The 18994-nt window shown below is 42.7% G+C and overlaps 1 protein-coding gene and 2 long non-coding RNA genes across 5 annotated transcripts in view; all 3 read left to right on the forward strand.

Annotated features, from left to right (window-relative positions):
* PELI2 (pellino E3 ubiquitin protein ligase family member 2) overlaps positions 1 to 18994 on the forward strand; it is a 384698-nt gene that overhangs the window by 279423 nt on the left and 86281 nt on the right. The window lies entirely within an intron of this gene.
* LOC145513376 (uncharacterized) overlaps positions 1 to 18994 on the forward strand; it is a 61790-nt gene that overhangs the window by 27763 nt on the left and 15033 nt on the right. The window lies entirely within an intron of this gene.
* On the forward strand, positions 3913 to 4586 carry LOC145513380 (uncharacterized). The gene is made up of 2 exons (XR_014059345.1): positions 3913 to 4065; positions 4368 to 4586. It is a non-coding gene; the product is annotated as an uncharacterized LOC145513380 (long non-coding RNA).

The following is an 18994-nucleotide window of genomic DNA, read 5'->3' on the forward strand; positions in this document are numbered from 1 at the left end:
ACTCTGCTTCTAAGTTCATGTGTCTGTATACAGTGAATTTTGTATGTATTCAGTCAGCATTTACTAAGGGCCTACCATATACATGTTATTTTTCAAGAAAACTGTATTTCTCCCTGTATACTTTAGTTGAATTGTATTGTCAGACTCCACCTGAAACCATTCTGTTCTCTTAGGCTCTCATCCATGTAAACTGCAGAGTAATATGAAGTGAATTGATGCTTTTGAGCTGCTGAATGTCTCTTTTGCTCTTTTTAGTGGGTGGTTCACTTGCACTGTGGTTTACCAAGATGCAGTTAGGAATGTTTACCAAGAATTTGACTAGCTAATTACTGACAATAATCTCATGAGCCCGTGGTCAATCAGTGCATATTCTTTTTCCATAAAAGCTGAATCCTTATTGCTGAGTCATTTTAAAGTTAAAACAGGCTTCTTGAGATTACAATATAATATTCACTATGATGGCAAAAGTGTGTTGAACATTCATTATGTACCAGGTTATTCTGTGCTCTTGATGTGTTAACTCCTCTTATTTTCACAACCCAGTGAAGTAAGTTCTATTACCCCATTTCACGGATGAGGAAAGTGAAGCATGGAGACAGACACATGTGGGGTGTCTTGCCAGTGCCACACAGCTGGTAGGTGACAGTGCCAGGTCGCCAAAGCCCACACTCTTAACCATCTGAAAATTGCCCAACTGCAACCATGTAAGATATTTTTATAAAGAAACACTCTCTTTTGTCACCAAATAACAAGGAGGATGACTGTAAAAATGGAAGAGTGTGTGTGTGTGTGTGTGCTCAATTACTCAGTCATATTTGACTCTTTGCGATCCTATGGACTGTAGCCCACCAGGCTCCTCTGTAAAGTAGATAGAAGATCATCCCTTTAGCAAAAAACTTACTTTAAGAAAGTTTGCCTGAAATGTAAAAACAGTCCTGCAGTTAGGAATTGCTTTTTGTCATTGTTGTTGCTTAGTTTTTGGATTTTCTAGAATAGCTTCCTAGTGCCTCTCTCCCATAGAAGTGTCAGTCTCCCCGTAGAGCATCTGACTCATCCGTTACCTGTCAGTTGTCTGTCTTAGTGGAGACGTTCCTCCTGGACCCTCCACTCATTGACTTCACTCAGAACTTGTTGCTCTCCAGGCCTGCTCACTCCCTGCCAGCAGCCTGCTTGCTGTCTCTGAAGGCTTCCCTAAAACCTAATGGTACCCAATTTTCTATTCTCATGTGAGGCTGGGGCCTGGGTGTGGGTAGGGGGCAGGCTCCTGTGGGAGTGGACTGCACAGCAGAAGATGGAGTTGGGACAGGGCCATATCTTCTAGGGGTTGCGTCTCCAGATGTGATGCAGCAAGGAGACTACAGGGACCCAGGACATACTCTTGACATCTTTGACCTGCATCTGATCCTTGAGAAAGAGCCAGGCAAATCCAGATCAGGGGGCATTTTACAAGATACTTGGACTCTTCAAAAGTGTCTGTTGTGGAAGACCAAAAACTTTTTAAAAACAGACAGTGGAGCTGTTCCTTATTAGAGGAGATTACGTAGGCAGGAAGCCACACACAGTGTGTGATCGTTCTTCTGATCCTGGACTTGTAAAAAGTGCTATTAAAGTGCAATTTTTAACTACTTGGGGGACTTTGAATATGAGATGAAATAGATAATCATTGTATGAAGGTTAATTGCTTGGGTGTGGTAATAGTGTGATGAATATGTAGGAAATTGCTGAAATATCTAGGAGTGAGATATGATGTCTGCAACTTACTCTGAAGTAGTTCAGCCACAAAAAAAAAATGTTTATTTCTGCATACATGCCCTTTTCTCACCACACAAAACATACACACTGTATCTATAGCTCACTTTCTCTATAAATATATATACCACACCACCTACCTACCTACCTACCTGTTGGTCGAGAGAATGGGTGCACATGAGCAAATGTGGCAAAAAATGTTAACGATTTTGAATCCAGATGAATATCTAAAGTTTTCTGTAGATTAGGGTATGTCAGAATGAAGTTGGGGTGGAGACTTGACCTAGCATTTTTGTTATGGTGAGTCATATGGCTCTTCCCCTCAAGATCAATTCTGAGATTAAAACTGTTTCTAACTTGTGGTAAAACACATTTATGAAGGAAATCAAAACACAACTTGCTCTTTAAAGTGCAGAAGAGTTAAGTTAGTTCTCTCTTTGGCAACAAATACACTAAAATGTAGAAGAGTTAAAGGATTAAAAAATGAGATACTGATTCTAAGAAATTTATTTTCACATTTTAATAACTGAAATCAGAATATGATTTTACAAAATTTTACACCTTAGTACTGTGTGGTAGTTTAATTAACATTTCTTTTTTACTTGTGTTTTAGTGGCACATTGAATTGTGATGTGTCTTATAATCAACAGTGTTCTTGGAATATAGTATTTAGCAGAAGACCCCATATCTGGACATAACAGAACTTAAAGATGGGAACATTGTATATTTGGTTCTTCCTTTAATGGTGAATCCTGATAGCAGAGGCTGGTACCCAAAAGATGCTTGTGTGTGAAAGTGTTAGTCACTCAGTTGTGTCTGACTCTTTGCGACCCCATCTACTGTAGCCCTCCAGGCTCCTCTGTCTGTGGAACTTTCCAGGCAAGAATACTGGAGTGGGTTACCATTCCCTTTGCCAGGGATTGAACCTGGGTCTCCTGCATTGCAGATTATTTACCATCTGAGCCAAAAGTAAGTGAATGGGGTGTGTTGATTTCAAATGTGCTATTTGATTTTTGCTCATAAAATAGTGAGTGACATTGTTGATTAATGATGATTTCATGAGTATTGGACTTAGTCCATATTTGTTGTGAAACTTATCATTAAGCTAAAAATGTTGGTTAAACTTCATTTTTTGTATCCATTTGTAACTGATGGAGTCTTGTTAAATTGACACCTCTGGTATCAGTTTTTGATATACAGTTCAGTAGTTCTGGCTTTCCTGAGTTTTGGGTCATTCCAGTGAATAAATAATCTGATTTTCTAGATAATGAAATGGGTACTAAAGGGAGTTCTGGCATCAAACTGAAGATCAAGGCAAAGATGAATACATTTTTTTTCTAATTGAGAGAAAATGGGCATGCTGAGAGGGTGTCAGATTGCTGATCATTAACACTTTGATGTGTGTGTGTATAAATACCTATCTGTATACTTATATGTGTTTGTTTGTATAGTGTGCGTGTGAGATGTATATATGTTGACATCCTCTATATCTGTAAACTTCTGGGGATTATTTTATTTACTCTAAAACAGTAGTGTTTACTTGTCAGAGTTGGACAATGAAGGACAAAAAATGATTCAGAATTCAGTGAATCAGTTGAAACACGATGGTTATAGGGTCACTTTCTTTATAACACCTATGTCATATATATACAACAGGAGCTCCCACCTACCCTGAAGGGTAAAGAGAATCAGCTTCTATAGAAAGCAACTTTTCTGCTAAGTTTTCTGAAGAAAGATGAAGAGTTAACTATGGTAAATGGGGAACTGGATAGAAGGATGGAGAGAAAGTATAGGAAAAAGGTAAAGCCAGAACAAAGGCCTTGTAGCTGGAAAAGATGATGAGGCTTCCTGCTTTTGCTCGGGGGGGTGGTGGTGGGGGCGGGGTAGGTACAGAGACCCGAGCGGTAAGCAGGGCCCAGCGCCCCAAAGGCTTGTCAGCCCCAATATCAGGCAGGTATGAGGGCTTTCAGCAGGGAACCAGGACATGAAAGTCCCATTCTAGAAGAGCCACAGAGGTGATCTCCTTAGCATTGTAGACACGGGCAGGGATTTCAGAGGTTGGTGAATACCTGGAGGTCAGTTAGGAGCTGTTGCAGCAGCGCAGGTAGGAGCTTGTGATGTCATAGACTGAGTTGGTGGCAATGGGAATAGAGAGAAGTAGACACATGAGAGTGATGCACAGAGTAGATGCACAGTGTCCGTCCTTAGATTCGTTGGATGTGGCAGGTGAAGACAGAGCAGGGAGACTAGAATGACATCTGAGCTTCTGGCGAGTACATGGAGGGATGATGTGAATCCTGGAGAAGCGCTGAAGGGGTAGGAAGAGATGATTTGTGTTTTGGATGTGCTGAATTTGAAAAGTTTATGAGACTTACAAGAGCTGGTTTTATAAAGGCTCAAAGATGAATGGGTCGGGGGCTCAGAAGTGAGATTGGGATATGGTGAGGGAGTTAGAAAGATGGCTTTAGAGAGAACATGTGCCCCTGGAGAGAGCTAGAAGAAGAAGGAAAGCTTGGGAGCATAGATAAAGATAATGACTCAATGAAAGATTAAAATGAATATTTAAAAAGTAAAGCCATTCATTGGTTTGGAAAGTAAACACAGTTTTGTACCTTCAGATAGTATTCCTGTGGGGCCAAAGATACGGAAGATGCCCCTGTCGAGTACAGCAAGGACCTCTGATGGCTGTTGGGAGACATGTGCCCTGGGACACCCCCTGTGCTGGGTGCTGGATCTTGGGGTTAGGAAGGAGCTGGGGGAGGAAAGGGAGTGGTTAATTAAATGCAGTTGAAATAAAAGGCTATTCCAGGCTGCTTCCACGTCCTGGGTATTGTAAACAGTGCTGCAATGAACAGTGGGATGCATATGTCTCTTCAAATTATAGTTTTCTCTGGTTATATGGGATTGCTGGATCACATAGTAGTTCTATTTTCTGTTTTTCTAGGAACCTCCATACTGTTTGCCATTGTTTGTGGTTGTGCCAATTTACATTCCCACCAATAGTGTAAGAGTGTTCCTTTTTCTCTACACCCTCTCCAGGATTTATTATTTGTAGACTTTGATGATGGCCATTTTGACCAGAGTGAAGTAATATCTCATTGTGGTTTTTATTTGCATTTCTCTGATAGTTATTAGCAATGTTGAGCATTAGGAAGCAGCTTAAATGTCCATTGACAGAGGAGTGGATGAAGAAAATGTGAGATAGATATGTAATGGAACATTACTCAACCATAAAAAGAAATGAAATAATGCTGTTTGCAGCAGCATGGATGGACCTAGAGATTATTAAGTGAAGTCAGACAGAGAAAGACAAATACCGTATGATATTGCTTATATGTGGAATTTTAAAAAAAAGATACATATGAACTTTTTTTATAAAACAGAAATAGATCCACAGACATAACAAAATAATTGTTACCAAAGGGGAAAGGGAGGGGAGAGGGATAAATTAGGAGATCCAGATTAACACACTACTATGTACAAAATAGGTAAACAACAGGGACCTACTGTACAGCACAGGGAACTCTGCTTAATATCTTGTAATAACCTATGAGGGAGAGAATCTGAAAAAGAATATATATATGTGTATACACACACATGCTCACATATGTATGTATGTATAACTGAGTCACTGTGCTGTATATCTGAAACTAACATGACATTGTAAATCAACTATGCTTCAATTTTTTCTTTTAAAAGCTAGTCTAAGTACCACAGGTGTTTAAGGAGGTAATTAGAGAATCAGACCTTTTATTTTCTTGTGAAGTAATCAGTAACCATTATTTTGATGCAAGAGAAGACCTCAGATAACCCAGCAATGCACAGTTAGCTTGTACGCAGAGTTCCCCAGCAGGGAGCTTGACAGACATTCAGAGGGCTTACTCTCTCTGGCAGAGGCTGAGGACTGACGTGGCGCACCTCATTTACCAGGGTGTTTGCACTAGGAAGGTGACCTAATTAGAACAAATGGAAATGTCAGGAACTTTCTAGTCTTCTGGTTACAGGGTCAGTGCCTCAAATTACTTCTCTTTACTTGATTTGAAAGGGATTCGTTGTGACTTGTGACTAGAGTTAATCAGGGAAAAAAACCAATGTTTATATTAATTGTAGGTTTGCATATCACCCTTCCATTTCCTTTCCAAGGAAAAAAAAATTTTAAGTTATTCTTGGTTGATGAAAAAAATCTCTTCTGCTTTGTCCTCATCTGACGACAGTCTCCTTCACGAAGTGGATTATACTTGGTAAACCTTTTAAGAGCTTCCTTCCAGCTGACGTCACTGTTCTGCTCGCAGCAGGTCCGCCAGTAAGGTGTCATCTCAGAGTTCAGTAAATGCCTCTCTTCATGTGCAAGCCTGGCCGTGATATTTCTATTTCCAGAATTCCATTAAAGGCCACTTGTTTTTCTGACGGCTCTACATTCCTAGAATACACAGAGTGGTTTCCCTTCAAATGTTTTAAAATAACATAAAAATCATGGAATTTACCACCAGCACACATCAGATTCTGTGACTTTTCTCATCCCTCCTTGAGCATTTTCTTTGTTTCCTGCTGTTCAGTGTTGTATCAGTCTAATAGCAATTTCCCTCTTGATGTATGGCTCTCAGACGCTGGCTGTTAACCTTTGATGTGAAACTCTGTCAAGTGCTTTCTGAATTCCGAGATTGCTGCTGCTCCTTTTATTGAAATTGTCCACACTGTCCTCAGTGGGGTTCACCACGTGCTTTGTGAGGACGGCTGGCCGTGCCCGAAAGCGGGCTGCCTGTGTCGAATCAAAATGCATTCGACCAGTTATCAAATAAGGGCCCTTGGTTTTCAGTGATTACATGACTATTGGATTGTGAGTCTGCAGTGAAATCCTGGGAAGACGGCGGAAATTAATAATGGGAATTACCACTCAAGAGCAGAGTGAACGTGGGGTTTTAAGATTCCAGAAGTGCTTCGTTTCTCATGGCATTTAGACACATGCTAAGATGATGAGATCCTAATAAATAATATTCTTTGCACATTGCCAACGAGGCCAGTAGAGCAAAAAATTACTGAATCGTATGTATAAACCCTAATATTGTTGTCACTGTCAACATATCACAGTCAGAACAGCTTTGCCCTGTTGGCTCCTGACTGTGTCCCGTCACTGCGTTAAGAACTTTCCACACATTATCTCATGTAATTGCCTTAGCAGATACATTTTGACCATCTGCTATATTCCAGATACTATGGTAAGTCCTGGGGGTATTATAGGGCTTCCCTGGTGGCTCAGATGGTAATGAATCTGCCTGGGGATATTATGGTCCATGACCTCTAGGAATTTATAGTTTAGTTAGGAGGTCTGTGCAAGAAAATTAGAAGACCCACTAGAGCAGGATATGGCTGAGTTGCATTAGGCACAGGGACTGATTTCTCTAGCAGGTTCATTTTCCTCCACCAGCCTGAATTTCCATAGAAACATAGTATCACACAGTGTGGATAAAGCACAATGAGGCTTTATTGTCCCTTTGACCCAGTGGGAGGAAAGGGATGGGGGACCAGTAGCCAAAGACAGCTGACAAGGGCTCGCATGGCATCGCTTCCATGGGCTTTCATACCAGCTGATGGCTGAAAGGGGCACAGCTGTCAGGACAGTTGAGGCCTTTCTCACCTGGTCAGAGGTTGGAGGGCACCTGCATTGGCAGAGTCCGCTGCCACAGAGCAGTGTCCTGCCCCGGAGTGGCCCCTGTTGCCTTTGCTGTCCTGGGGAGATGGCCATCATGCTTGTTCTCCGGAAGGAGCCTGGATCCTTACCTAGATGACAGACACATTGGATCTTCAGGAATTCAGGACTGAGGCTCACCGGGCAGACCTGAAACTCGCATCTTTTCCAGACTTGGAGGCAGTAGAAACCAGACACACCTCTTGTGCGTCAGGCCTGGCCTTGGTGCCTACATTCAAAGTGCTGTCTGTATTATCAGGTTGCGTCAGCCAGCTTATAGAGAGAGCTTTAATTTAGGTGTAAGAGTCAGCCTGATGAGCAAAGAAAAAATCACTCTTAAGTGCCTGCCAGGATGGAGGAGGGCACCAGTGGCGGGGGGGTTCTCAGGAGCACCTTCCCAAACTCCCTGACTGTAGCAGACAGGCACCTTGGGAGTGCCAAGCAGGGTAACCTGACCTGTTCTAAGCGACATGGCTCCAGACCTGAAAAATAAACCAGGGGGGAGACGGGGACATGACAATTGAGGTAGGCACAGCACAACCTGCTCCAAGAATCAGAAGTATTTCCATTTGCCTAGAAGGAGTGGAGAGAGAGGAGACTGTTAGAAAACTGTTATATGTGTCTTGGTATTTGTCTTTGTCTCTCTGTTGACATGTGCACTTATAGGACAGGAGCAATGGTGGGTTGGGGCTTCCCTGGTGGTCCAGGGATTAAGACCTCACCTTCCAATGCAGAGGATGTGGGAACCATCCCTGGTCTGAGAGCTAAGATCCCACATGCCTCTTGGCCAAAAAACCAAAACATAAAACAGAGTCAATATTGTAACAAGTTCAATAAAAGACTTTAAAAATAGTCCAAAGAAAAAAAAAGCAGTGATGGGTAAAACTACTGGCACCTTAGCCTGAATCAAGGGACTGGCTCCAAAATAGTCATTTTATTCACGGCCATAAAAGCACTTACAGTTTTTTGTTTTTTTTTTTAAATGCGCGTTCACTAGTTGAAGCAATGAACATGATTTTGATTAAACCTTGACCCTTCAGTATCGACTTTGTCTTACGCGTGAGGAAATGGGAAGTGCAGATGAAGAACTTGCTTCACCTACTGCAGGATGAAAGTCATCTTGAGAAAAAGCACTGGTGCAGTGTGGGTTTGCATGCTGGCCTCGCCACTCTAAGGGAACAGCAATTGCACTTAAAAGAATAACATATACACGTGGTTACTCAGATTTGAGTATTTGCCACCCATATCTTAAACAAAAGCCATAGAGAGCTTTTGTTGCCTATGTTAAAATTCCAAGCTTTCAAGTAAAAATTAGGTTTCAAGAAAACTTGTATCTGCTATCAAGTCTTGATAGTTCCTAATACTTAAGACTTTACTGATGCTTAGGGGTGATATTAATAAATACAAATTTTGATACATACAGTGAGATGTGGAAGAACACATTTGGAAGAGCTACATAACTCAGTCTTCTCAGGTGGTACTAGTGATAAAGAACCCATCTGCCAATGTAGGAGACATAAGAGATGTAGGTTCAATCCCTGGATTGGGAAGAACCCCTGGAGGAGGGCATGGCAATTCACTCCATTATTCTTGCCTAGAGAGTCCCATGGACAGAGGAGCCTGGTGGGCTACAGTCCATAGGGTTGCAAAGAGTCGGACACAATTGAAGCAACTTAGCATGCATGCATATATATGTACATAGTTAAAAGATCCATTCAGAATTGAAAGAGGCACGTGTACCCCAATGTTCGTCGCAGCACTGTTTATAATAGCCAGGACATGGAAGCAGCCTAGATGCCCATCAGCAGATGAATGGATAAGGAAGCTGTGGTACATATACACAATGGAATATTACTCAGCCATTAAAAAGAATACATTTGAATCAGTTCTAATGAGGTGGATGAAACTGGAGCCTATTATACAGAATGAAGTAAGCAAGAAAGAAAAACACCAATACAGTACACTAACGCATATATATGGAATTTAGTAAATCGGTAAAGATAACCCTGTATGTGAGATAGCAAAAGAGACACAGATGTATAGAACTGTATTTTGGACTCTATGGGAGAGAGCAAGGGTGGGAGGATATGGGAGAATGGCATTGAAGCATGTAAATTATCATATGTGAAACGAATCGCCAGTCCAGGTTTGATGCATGATACAGGGTGCTCGGGGCTGGTGCATCGGGATGACCCAGAGGGATGGGATGGGGAGGGAGGAGGAAGGGGGGTTCTGGAAGGGGAACACATGTACACCCATGACGGATTCATGTCAATGTATGGCAAAACCAGTACAATATTGTAAAGTAAAAAAATAGATAAATTAAAAAAAAAAGATCCATTCAAAGTATAGTTAAATCAATGGATTTTTATGTGATAATTCTATTTTTAATTTTTTGAGGAATCAATATGTATACATACACAATGCCCACCATGGGGGTTGTACCGTTTTACATTCCCAGCAACAGTACACAGATGTTTCAATTTCTTTACATCCTTGACAAAATATAGTTTCTTTCTTTTTTTTTTCTTTTTTGATAATAAACATCCTACTGGTTGTGAGGTAGTATCTCACTGTCATTTCGGTTTGCATTTCACTAATGATTTATGATGTTGAGCATCTTTTCATGTGCTTTTTGGTCATTTGTATGTCTTCCTTGAAGAAATGTCTATTCAAGTCTTTTGCTCATTTTTTTTCACCAGGTTATCTGATTTTTGTTGTTGCATAATAGGAAAGAAAAGAGTTATCAAAGGAATAATGGAATAAAATGGGATAAAGTAACCCAGAACTAGTGAATCTACGGACTGAAAATGCATACTAAATGCACAACACAGTGATGGAAGGAGAAAGCCACATCAAGGCACAGCATTGTGAAATTTCACAGCGTTGTGAAACAAGAGTTGATTGGTTTTCTCCAGGATGGAAAGTCAATATTGAAGGAATGACAGGGCTGAGGATTCTGTTTCATTTTAAACCTTGCAGAAGGACTTGAGGTTTTGTTTTTTTTGTTTTTTGTTTTTAGACTCTCTATACATGTGCTTCTTAAACAAAAGCAGGAGTTTGTAATAAAATTAGTTCAAATTTAGAGTTTCCAGGCATAAAGAAATGATAAGACCCAGAGAATGGCCTTGGGAGTGGTGAATGGAGTGAAATCTTCACAATTAATGAGGTCAGAGAATTGAAAGACTAAGGTTCCATCTGACCCCCAGGTGTGTTGAAATCGCCCACAATAATGACAGGATTTGGGGTGCCAGACAAATAGCGCCTGGGGTCACAGTCTTCAGTCTGGAGCTTCATGGTCAGTAAGGAGAGGTGCTGAGGCTCAGCTATTTCTGTCTGACCTGCAGCTGGATGTCTTCAGAGTTTTCCTTCACATAAATTAAAAATGAGTGTTTCTTTCTAAATAATTAAAAATAATTTGAATAGACTATTGTTACTTTTGGTGGTACCTATTGCTCATTTCCTTGGTCTTAAATAACCACTAAGAGTGTTTGGTGCAGTTCATACAATCTAAGCGTATTGTGTACGCAAGACTTCTAAGCTGCTAGAAAAATGCTATGTAAGCCTGTCTGTGGTTCTTTATCCTGCAACACAACTGAGAAGCCATCATAAGGGAAGATAAAAGTCTCAGGTCTTTGGCCATTTGCTCGCTCACCACTGCCAAGTTCTCTTCTCCTTCCTAGCGATGGTGGAGGTGGTCCCAGCCCTGAAGGAGATCCTGTTGGTCACCATGAATGCTGCAGATTCCACAGTTGCTGGCTGACTCACTCTGGCCACCAGAAACATCATCACAGAGTCATAAGGCGATTTTTTTTTTTTGGTTCGTAGGTGGGCTTCTGAGTTGAGATGTCACAGTTTTGTTGTGGTCACCTCCTGTGAAGTCTGTCCTCCAGTTGCCACCCCTCCTCCCCTGAAATCCACAGGGTTAAATACTCCAGGAGTACATGTGCATTTGTTGTTGTTCAGTCGGCTCAGTCATGTCCGACTCCTTGCAGCCCCATGGACTGCAGCACGCCAGGCTTCCCTGTCCTTCACTGTCTCTTGGAGTTTGCTCAAACTCATGTCTGTTGTGTCAGTGATGCCATCCAACCATCTCATCCTCTGTTGGCCCCTTCTCCTCCTGCCCTCAGTCTTTCCCAGCGTTGGGGTCGGAAGAGCCGACTCACTGGAAAAGACCCTGAAGATGTGTATCCACGTGCACATCTTATAGGGCGGCTCTATAAGTGTTTGTATTGTTTTTCAGCCTTGTTAGGGTAGAGAACACATTTTATTGATATCTATATCATCTGCTCTAATTAGAGTACTCAGCATCTAGTGAAAAATGCACATTTTTGGTTAGATGGATGGGTGAATATAAATAAGATAGGCATTTAACTTATAGCAATTTTTTTTTTTTTTTTGTACATATAGCTAGGTCACTTCTTTTCCTTCTTTTTAAGAGGAAAAAAAGATCCCTGGTTTCAAAACTCAAAATCCATATGAATGCATCCATGTTGGCTTTCCCTTGGTGATACAGGTATAATTCTGTTGGACACTGAAATCAAAAACCCAAAGTCAAATAGCTGACTAGAACTTTCATTTAGCCAGGGAGCAGTGTATTCAGAAGAGCCTGTTATGCTCAGAATAGCTCTGGTGGTCATTGTTTGAGGCAAAAAAAAACAAAAGCAAAAACTAACACTCAGAAAACTAGTTGTAGATGTCACCAAAAAAGAGCAAGGCGCTAAAACCAACCGGAGGATGGAGACAGTTTTCTCGGACATTGAGTATGTGTCCAGAACCAACTAGGGGCCCATATCTGAAGTCCCCAAAAACAGTCCATTCTTTCACGTTGTCAGGGCCTGGGCAGAGCTGCTTGTTTCAAATTCTACATAGCTCTGCCTTTCAGAGGTATTACTGTGCTGTATTTTATGTTTTCACTGAAAAACTTTCACTCTTTCCCCCTGAACTCCTGCCAGGACTGACTTTCCATAGGTCATGGATGCTGAGTCCCTGCTCCTGAAGAATCCCTGCTCTGGACAACTGCTTGTCCCTGGCAGACTGGTCCTGGCTCCCCAGCTGAGGCTCTGTCCTGGGACCCTGACCCCCACGGGTTAGCTGAGCTCCTGCCAGGGAATTGGAAGACACGATATATGGGGTGAGGAAGGAAGGCGTGCAGGGCTGGACTTCCTGAGGACATCTGAAGTTCCTCTCTGCTGCCTTACAGATGCTTTTGGAGGAAGAAGATTGTGACTTGGGGTTCTGTCACAGTCATGTAGGTGGGAGCTCCAAGGCCAGGCTCGTGTGGTCAGTATCTGAGGCTGTTATGGAGAGCAGTAAGTCTCACGATCACTCTGTCTTTCCTCAGCACCTCCTGTCTTGCAAGTGTCCTGGAGACCAGATCAAGACAGGGACACACACATTCCAGGGGTCAGCCTGGGTGTGTACCCTCCAGGAGAAGGGGAGGCGTAAGCAATGGCTAAGAAATCAAACTGAGGCCAGTGGTCAGAGGCACCAGAGGTGCTGAGTGTGAAAGACAGGGGTCTGGAGGAGAGGCTTGGCTGCACAGGCCACGTGTGCCCCTTTGGGAGCCCTGGCTCTGAAGGGAGTGGCCAGGGCCTCTTTCTAGACCTGCAGCCTGCCAGTCATTGCTCTTCACAAATCTTATGGCCTCTAAAATTACCAAGTGACTGCACAGGCAGACTGCTTAGCCTATCACATGACAAAGAACACAAGCTCTGGCCTTGGGAGACATCATTATCACTTCCTCAGGAATTAAAGACGCTGCCTGGATAATGTTATCTAGTCTCCTCCAACACGTGGGGATGAAGTTACAGTTTGTATCGTTATGAGTTTGCTTTTTATCTGCTTTGCATCCTGCCTTTTGGGCTCAAGCAAAAGTTTTGTACTTCAGAGGCAGAAGGAGATCCAGAAAAGAATTAACCCTTTAGAAGTCCAGGGAGGAGCATACTTCAAGGGCATAGAAGACACGGTCAGAGTTAGCAGGAGAGGGCAGGGGCAGACCCACTGTGCAGTTGAGTGCAATTGCCAAAGCGCGAGAGGCAGAAGTGAAAGAAGACCTGGGATCGAAGCCGTGGGTGGACTCTTGTCCCTGAGAGTTTGGTGGTTTGATGATGAAGGAAAGACTGGTGGTGGTGCTGGTGGTGGTTTTCGGACAGAGGGGGCAAAAAATGAGTTTGTTGGTGAGGTTAATGAGCCAGTTGTTGGGGGGTAGCAAAGTAGCATGAATGAGGCTTGGGGTGAACATTATTGATAGTGGGTAGGAAGATGCCAGCAAAAAGCTTAGCTTTATTTATTTTGGTGGTTTTCTCCTGAGGGATATATCAGTCTTCTGAACAACAAATAGAGGCCTCATGCAGTGGTAGATTTTTAAGGACTCATTTATAAGGCTTGCTCTAATGTCATTATGATTAAAACTTATAGATTCCAAACTGAGATCCGCAGGGATGTCTATAGTCTTAAATTAATTGGGATGCAGAACCAGAAAATCTGTCTTGCACTCTCATCCAGGCTCTGGGACCAGGGAACCAGGGAGGCCAGCAGAACTGGGAGTCTGCTGCTGTGAGGCTTGGAACTTGGTTGGGGGGGGTGTTGGGAGGAGAGTGGCTAGGGGGCTGTGAGCCCTGTGCTGTGACTTTGCCAGGTGCCAGGTGAGTTTGGGTTAGAAACTGATGCTAGTTTTTCCCTGAATTCATTTTTGAATGTTAATGACACTCACTAGTTGGACTGGTTGGGCTTGGTAGAAGTATTTCAAATATCCATAGGTGATAACATGCCCACGGTCATTGCTCTTGCAGAATATCTTCATTCATAATCTTTCTTCCTCTTCCCAGTCTTCCTCCTGAGTGTGTCCAGTGAGGTGAATTTTGTCAAACAATTGCTTCTTGGTTTGTTCTCTTGGTAGGTAGAGGATTCAGACCCATATGTCCCAGAGGGAACTGAACTTATAGTCCAGCTGCGTCAAGGGCAGCCTTGGAGGGAGCCACCTCTGGAGTTTGGAGGATGGATATTCACCTTTTTAAAAAAGTGGAACATTTAGTATATATTTTGCATCTGTAAGATATTTAGATATTGAAGGACCTCAAAACAGCATTTTGAGTTACTGTGCTTGATCAGCAGGAGAGAAGGTAGTTGGAAGGGTAGACTTGGAGAGGAGACATTGAGAATGTGTTGAATGTCACACAGAGGGTGTCCTTTCAGACACTGGCTCCCACCTGTGGAGTAGCAAGGAGCTCAGCACGGTGCTGGGGAGCGATGGGCTAAGACAGGTCTTACCCTCAGGGATTTCCCAGCCTGGGGAGAAATGGCCAAGGAGATGAGCAGTGCAGCTCTGAGTTTGTCTCCTCACTTTGATAGGGGAGCTCATGGATGGAGTTGACCGCATGAGGGTAGTAGTCTGCCTGATTTTTTTTTTTTAACTTAGAGATGCTGGAGGTTTTATTAACTTCTTTCACTTGAAGCCATATCTTAAAATTTTTGAAGTAATAATCACACACACAGTTGATCAGTAACCTGAGAAAAGGAGCTATCAGTAATTAATATCTGCCTTTTGCTTAACTTTAAGATGCCAGCACATCTCATTCATGAATCTCATGCTTGTGACTATCTATGGAATAGTCTCACGTGGATTATATGTGATGTCAAGACAGCACTGTATCAATTTGATTTATTTTGAAAACTCAGTGATTGAAATTATTCTCTTTCTCATCCTTAGAAGTATATTTGCTGAATAGGAAATAATTCTGTAGACTATTAATAGTGTATCTTGCAGGCTAAACCCTTTTCGTGGAGCACCAAGGGCTTCGCGAGAGGGCATTTGGGGATAGATACACTCCCATACTGATGCTGAAGCAAATCAGCACACAGAATAGCCAACTGTAGGGAAATGTTGCTGACTGGCTTGTGAGTGAATTTACTTTGGTGCTCTTTTCACACAATTTTGGGTTCAAATAGCTGGGCAGAAGGAAACAATACTTGTTTTCTAGATTTAAGACTTATTTAGAGCTTTTCAAAAGCATCATTAGTGGGCTTCCCTGAAGGTACAGTGGTTAACAATCCACCTGCCAATACAGGGGACACAGGTGTAATCCTTGGTCTGGGAAGATCCCACGTGCTGCAGAGCAACTAAGCCTGTGCAGTGCAACTACTGAAGCCTGTGTGCCCAGAGCCCCTGCTCCACAACAGGAGAGGCCCAAGCACCACAAGGAGAGTGGCCCCTGCTCACCAGAACCAGAGAAAGCCTGTGTGCAGCAATGGAGACCCAGCGTAGCCAAAGATGGATGATGGACAGATGGATGGATAGATAATTTTTTCAAAAAAAGCATTATTAGTTCATGAACCAAGACTAAAGGATTTGATCAGAAAGAAAATAGATCGATTGTTGAAAGTTCACATTAGGTGTTAAACTATACTATTATATGAAATGAAGTCTACATTTTGGTAGTAGAACACATGAATTAGGGAGCACTTTATTTTCAAAATTAACTGGATCTTAAAGAATCAGTCTTGAAGTGTAGCCCAGTTTTACAAATAGAATTTGTGATTGAACTCATGGCTCTTTAATTATACCTGTCAGGTCTGGTCACTGTCACTAGTGGTGTGGAATTTAGGTACCCAGTGTTACTGAGCTTCAGTCAGTAACTGAAAGTCTGCATAGTGTGACTGCAAAGTAATAGCGCTGCAGTGGCTTATAGAAATCATGCAGTTTTATTTTGTAGTCACATTTCATGTTGTTATGATGCTGTGGAATACATGTCACATTTGTCCTGATGTTATGATTTTATTTTTTAAATTTATTCGTAATTGAGGGACAGTTGCTTTACAATATTGTGTTGGTTTCTGATTATTTTATTTTTACATGGGAAGTACATGTCAACACTACTCAGGAACTTGCTTCATCTGGCTTATGTTTTGCAGAGGTGTCACCTCTCAACTTCCAAGGTAACATTGAATTTTACCTTCCTGCTTAACAGCATTATAGGAAAATGAAAACCAAACAAACAGAAACCTTGTATACAGTGGCTAGTGCATTTGTGTTTTATGTAGCCATGAAGTCATTCATCTCTTCTTTGGTTCAGACCGTGTGTGTGGGTGTGGAGGGGTCGGTTCTTGCCTGGAGGTGGAGTGCTGTGTGCTGTGCTTAGTCGCTCAGTCCTGTTCGACTCTTTGTGACCCCACTGACTGTAGCCCGCCAGGCTCCTCTGTATGTGGAGATTCTCAAGGCAAGAATACTGGAGTGGGTTGGGATCGAACCCAGGTCTCCTGCATTGTAGGCGGATTCTTTACCATCTGATCCACCAGGGAAGCCTAAGTATACTGGAATGGGTAGCCTATCCCTTCTCCAGTGAATCTTCCCGACCCAGGAATCGAACTGGGGTCTCCTGCATTGCAGGCGGAGTCTCACCAGCTGAGCTACCGGGGAAGCCCTGGTGGTGAAGCGGGGGCTGTTCAGAGTCTCGGAGTCTCACTGGATTGGTTTCGTTTGGTTGTGGGGTTATTTGTTAAGGTTCTTTTCTGTTTTGTTTCCTGCTTTATAAGCCAGTTACGGAGTTACCCTGTGCTCAATCTTCTTCTCTTGATTCATTACCAAGTTTATTATAACAGTATATTAAACTACTTGTTCAGCAGAGGATGAACTCGCATAGTTGAATATTCAGGCAGGACTGTTATTTGTAAAATACACATGATCATATCCAACAAGGCTGTTTCATGCCACAAAGCATAGTAGCTCCTAAATGTGGATATTTCATGTAATTTGTAAAAATTTTTGTCAAACGTTTAATTCTCTGTCTTAGCTGCAGTGCCCGAGTCTGCATATATTTGATGATAGTTTTTCAATGAATACTGTCAGGCAGTTATAAACCAATTGTAAATTGCATTCATTTTCATCTAATTCAGAGGGAAGAAAGGAACAAAACTCTGCAGGGAGGGGCCATGTTCAGACTCCACTGCTATCAGAATTCATGACATTGGGGCTCAGTGTTGTGGCTCCTCTGAAAAGCTAATTCAGTTTCTTTTGTCATCGACTTACCCAGCAGACAGTTGGCTCTCTGCCATGAGCTGTTGACAGTTATTGCTTCTCCTGAGGCTGATTAGCATGCAGTGTTACAATGTCCCGAAGAATCATTTTGCTTACCTATATAATAATTTAAGGGTTTAATCATTTCCAAACATGTCCTAAGTTATTCAGTCCTTTGTCAGCATCTCATTTCAGCTCTAGAACTTTTTTTTTTTAAGCATCTGCTGTAGGTGTAATAGCATGTTAATACATTAAGAAAAGTTTTCCAAATAGGTGGTTATTTCTAGTAATAGAATTCTTTCCATTCTTTTGCAGCTTTATAGTTTCGCATACACCTCACTTGATGGCGATAACGAAATATAAGCAGTGTATCTTCCCTTTTCGCAGATGAGGCAGAGGCCTGGAGAGGGTAATGGGTTTGACCAGACCCACAGAGTATGTATGTGCTGTAGGTCAGCCTGCAACCCAGCAAGTCCTTCTACACCAGTAAACTGACCAGATTAGATTAGTGCTGTGTCGTTATGGGAAGAGGAAGATATTCCTGGCTTTGGAGAGAATGTGTCTAGCCTGGCCAGGGCTCCACTGGCTGCTGCCACTTTTTGAGTGACAGCTGAGGCCCCGGATCATTCCTCCTGGCCCCACCCCCCAGCCCCACTGCCTCAGGAAGCCTTTCACACGTGCCATTTCTGATATTTGTATTAAAGAAAACACTTGATACCCTTTGATTCTGCTCCATGCTGAAAGCTAGACATATATTTCATTGCAGGAAAAACAAAACGAAAAGCATGTAATAGAAAAAAGGCAATTTATACATTTTATCATCGCCTAACCTTTGAGGCTTGAACATTCCGGCAGCCATCTCTCTGTTCTCTTTTATTGTAGCTGTTTTGGTCTGATGTGGAGGCATTTCCTCTTGGTGGGCTTCCCTCTCTCCCTTCGGCATGCCCTTTACATCCCCGTCTTGCATGTCTTTCAGGGAACACTATTGGTGTTCTCAAGCCCTTGCTCAGCTAGCTAATAAAGAGCTCCTGCTTATTAAGGGTCATTTGCCCGGCAAGCACTTGGCTGAGCAGGTCTCAGAGGGCATCTCATATAATTCCTTCTAGCCACCCCATCACTTGGTGTTCTAATGCATCCCTATTTTGTATCCCTCCCCCCAAAAAAAGTGAGTGTTGTGAAGAAACCTGCTCAGTATCACACAGCTGCTACTGCTACTGCTACTGCTAAGTCGCTTCAGTTGTGTCCGACTCTGTGCGACCCCATAGACGGCAGCCCACCAGGCTCCGCCATCCCTGGGGTTCTCCAGGCAAGAATACTGGAGTGGGGTGCCATTTCCTTCTCCAGTGCATGAACAGGAAAAGTGAAAGTGAAGTCGCTCAGTCATGTCTGACTCTTAGCGACCCCATGGACTACAGCCTACCAGGCTCCTCCGTCCATGGGATTTTCCAGGCAAGAGTACTGGAGTGGGGTGCCATTGCCTTCTCCGATCACACAGCTAATAAGTGACAAAGCTGGGATTCACCTGTTTTGTCTGCCACCAGAGC

The sequence above is a fragment of the Giraffa tippelskirchi genome, chromosome 7, assembly GCF_054371585.1.
Source record: "Giraffa tippelskirchi isolate mGirTip1 chromosome 7, T2T-mGirTip1v1.2.pri, whole genome shotgun sequence".
Lineage (NCBI taxonomy): Eukaryota > Metazoa > Chordata > Mammalia > Artiodactyla > Giraffidae > Giraffa > Giraffa tippelskirchi.